General features: G+C 38.4%; 1 pseudogene; it reads right to left on the reverse strand.

Annotated features, from left to right (window-relative positions):
• Positions 1 to 954: 954 nt before the first annotated feature.
• LOC102833203 lies at positions 955 to 2,526 on the reverse strand (annotated as a pseudogene).
• Positions 2,527 to 3,395: the final 869 nt, after the last annotated feature.

Below are 3,395 nucleotides of genomic sequence, written 5' to 3' on the forward strand. Positions count from 1 at the left end.
GACCCTGGAGCAGAGAAAGAGCATTATGGAAAAGCTAGTAAAATCTGAATAGTCTAGAATTTAATTAATGTACCAATTTGGCTTCTTTATTTTAACATATTATAAGATATTAACTGTAGGGAAAACTAGGTGAGTGATATAGAGTTCTTGTATAGGAACTTATAAAGCAGTAATAAAATATGACCCACTCATTTTCTTAATATCAATCTAACAAATATAAAAGATGAATATAAAGTATAATGTCATATAAGTAAGAATATGCTCTGTGAAACATTTTACCTTTTTTGAGACATATTCTTAAAATATTGGTGTTGCTGTTAAGTACCATGAAGTAGGTTCTGTTAAAATATAGCACTATAATCAGTAGAAATAATATACTGACTTGCAGAAAAGACCTGAAACTATTGTAGTTAGACTTTTTCTTTCATTACTGAGTATGTGTTCTTGTTCTATTAATGTGATGTTCCCCCATTGCAATTCTTATCTCCTAAATTCCATTCACCTCATTGTTTCTCTAATCAATTAATAAGAGTCAGATTTTGCATCTCATTTTAACATGCAAATGGAAGAAAAATATTTATACATGCACTCCTCATTTAACACACAGTTATGGAGGTCCTAATTACATAAGTTATCTTCTTTTTTGTTTGTTTGTTTGTTTTTGAAGGATTATTTATTAACAAGATAGATAACATGCTTATTTAACATGGACTTCTAGGTCATTGTAGCTAAAGGAAAACCACCCATTCAGTGGGTAACAGGACTTGCTTCAGTTCAATTAAAAAATACTGTAATTTTAATCTCAAACTTCAGAATCTGAATAGATGACAGTGATCTGTTTTGAGATGGAAGCAGAAAAGAGTCATTCAAAACTTCAACAAAAAATTCCACAGCTCTGTTCCTCGGATCCCTCTATAGTCTTCACAGTTCGTACGATATGAGAGATGCTTCAATTCAAACTTTCAGAGAGGACGTCCTAGCTCATATGATCTCATCAACCAGGAGAATGTTGGTTGCAATTACCGTGCAGGAGTGAAGAAGCTGTTTCTTTACACAAGAGTTATCCCATATGCCTGCTTCTGCTGACACCATTGATTCACCTGTGTTCAAGTTGACACCCACAAGTTGACCCAATTCAGAATATTCTGCTTGAACTTTCACTAGTGTTTCCTGAAGGTCAAAACCCGAGTTCTGAGCAAGAAACTTGGGGATAATGAGCAACATGTCAGTAAATGCTTGGACTCCCAGTTGGTCACTGCCCTTGACACTGGATTTGTGTTTCATCAGAGCCTCTGCCATCACCACTTCCATGGCACCAGCCCCAGGAACCACACAGCCATCATCGATAGCATTTTTGATGGCCCTCAAGGCATCTCATAGTTCATCTTTGATTTGAGTGAGTGTGTACTTATTTGATCCTTTGATCAAGAGTGTGACAGAGTGTGGGTTATTGCACTTCTCAATAAAGGTGAACTTCTTTTCTCCCAATGTGTACTCAAAGACCAGTCCTGCATGTCCCAAACATTCAGGATGTAGGTCATCTAAAGAATTTAGAGCCACCCCGCCACAGGCAAGTGCCAACCTCTCCATGTTTCTCCGTTTCACTCTATGCAGAGCCACAATGCCTTCCTTTGCAAGGACATCTAAGGAAAAGGGGTCAATTCCCTTTTGATTAATAGCAACAATTCCTTCATTGGAATCACCACAGGCTTTCTTTTTCAGTTTTATTATTTTTTTAACTCGATTTTCGATGAATTTTCTTGCTGCTTTTACAAGTTTCTCTCTCCTTTGTTGCTCTTGTAAAAGAAACCAGAGTTCACTTCTGTTTTTCGTATTCTAAAGACACATTGCATGTGAAGATGTACTCATCTTCCACTCTTTATATGGTCCAGAACGAGTCCTCTGATTAGGTTTGTATCAGTTTCAGATTTATGTTTCAATTCCATGATCTCAACCGTGAAAAGATGAATGGGTTCATCTTGTTTTTTAATGGCCAAAATGGAGTCAACTACAGCCTCTGTTAAGACTTCAGCAAGCTGAGTGTGAACTTTAGTATGCAGAGGTGTTCTGGCCACATCTATCAGGGTTTCTCTGTCCATCTCTTTGCTTACTTTGATTTGTTCCAAAAACTGAAGTGCCTTTTCCTTTGCAGCTTCAAATCCTTCAGTTATAATTCTGGGATGCAGACCTTCAGAAATGTAGAGGTCCGCCTGTTTCAGCAGCTCGCCGATGATCAGAACTTTGAAAGTCTTACCATTGCCCGTTTATGTCGTCCTGGGCTGTTAATACTTTTGTTATTTAGAAGGCTGTTGGGTGTTGAATTTGCATTTCATGAAGCAGCACATTTCCATCTTTAGTAAGCTTAATGTCTCCTGCACCAGAAACAAGCATCTTCATGGTGCCTTTGGGACCCAGATTGGTCCTCAGCACGTCCTGCAACCCCTGGGCCGCGCTAATGTTGACTGCCAGAGCTGCCTGGGTTTGGGCCACCTCAGCCTTGGGGTTCAGGGTCTTCACGGCCGCCATGTTGAGGAAGAGACTGAGAAACTGTAAAGAAAATGCTAGGCCGCTTCAGTGTGGACCATAAACTATCTTCTTGATCTTGTACCCCAATCAGATATTTTGTGTCTGGTTTTATTTGCAATATTGTATAAATTTTCCCTATTTTGTATATTTTTTCCCACCACAAGACCATTATTACAAAGCTTACCAAAAATCCCTTTTTATGTACAATTTCTTCATGTTGAATCTAAATTATTCATACCAGTACCTAGTTCATAGTTGTTCTTATAGTTATGCGCCATCAAGTCAGTTCAGAGTTATAACGACCCGATACACAACAGAACAAAACCTTGTGCAGCCCTACACCATCGTCACAATTGCTGTTACCTTTGAGCCCATTGCCACTGCCACCATGTCAATTCATCTCATCGGGGTCTTCTCTTTTTTGCTGACCCTCTCCTTTACCAAGCATAAAGTTCTCCAGGGATTTGTCTCTCCTGATAACTTGTCCAAAGTATGAGAGACAAAGTCTTGCCATCCTGACTTCCAAGTAGTATTCTGACTATATTTCTTCAAACACAGACCTGTCTGTTCTGGCAGCCCATGGTACTTCTAGTATTTTCTCCAACACAGTAGTTAAAATGCATCATATCTTCTCTGGTCTTCTTTATTCATTGCCCATCTTTTACATTCATATGAGGCAATTGAAAATACCATGATTTTTGTCAGTCACACCTTAGTCCTCAAACTGACATCTTTTCTTTAAAGAGGTCTTTTGCAACACATTTGCCTAATGCATTCCATCCTTTGATTTCTTGACTGCTGCTTACATAAGTACTGATTGTTAAATCCAAGTAAAATGAAGTCTTTGACAACTTCAATCTTTTCTCCAT

Source organism: Chrysochloris asiatica, unplaced genomic scaffold, assembly GCF_000296735.1.
Source record: "Chrysochloris asiatica unplaced genomic scaffold, ChrAsi1.0 scaffold00227, whole genome shotgun sequence".
In the NCBI taxonomy this organism is placed as follows: domain Eukaryota; kingdom Metazoa; phylum Chordata; class Mammalia; order Afrosoricida; family Chrysochloridae; genus Chrysochloris; species Chrysochloris asiatica.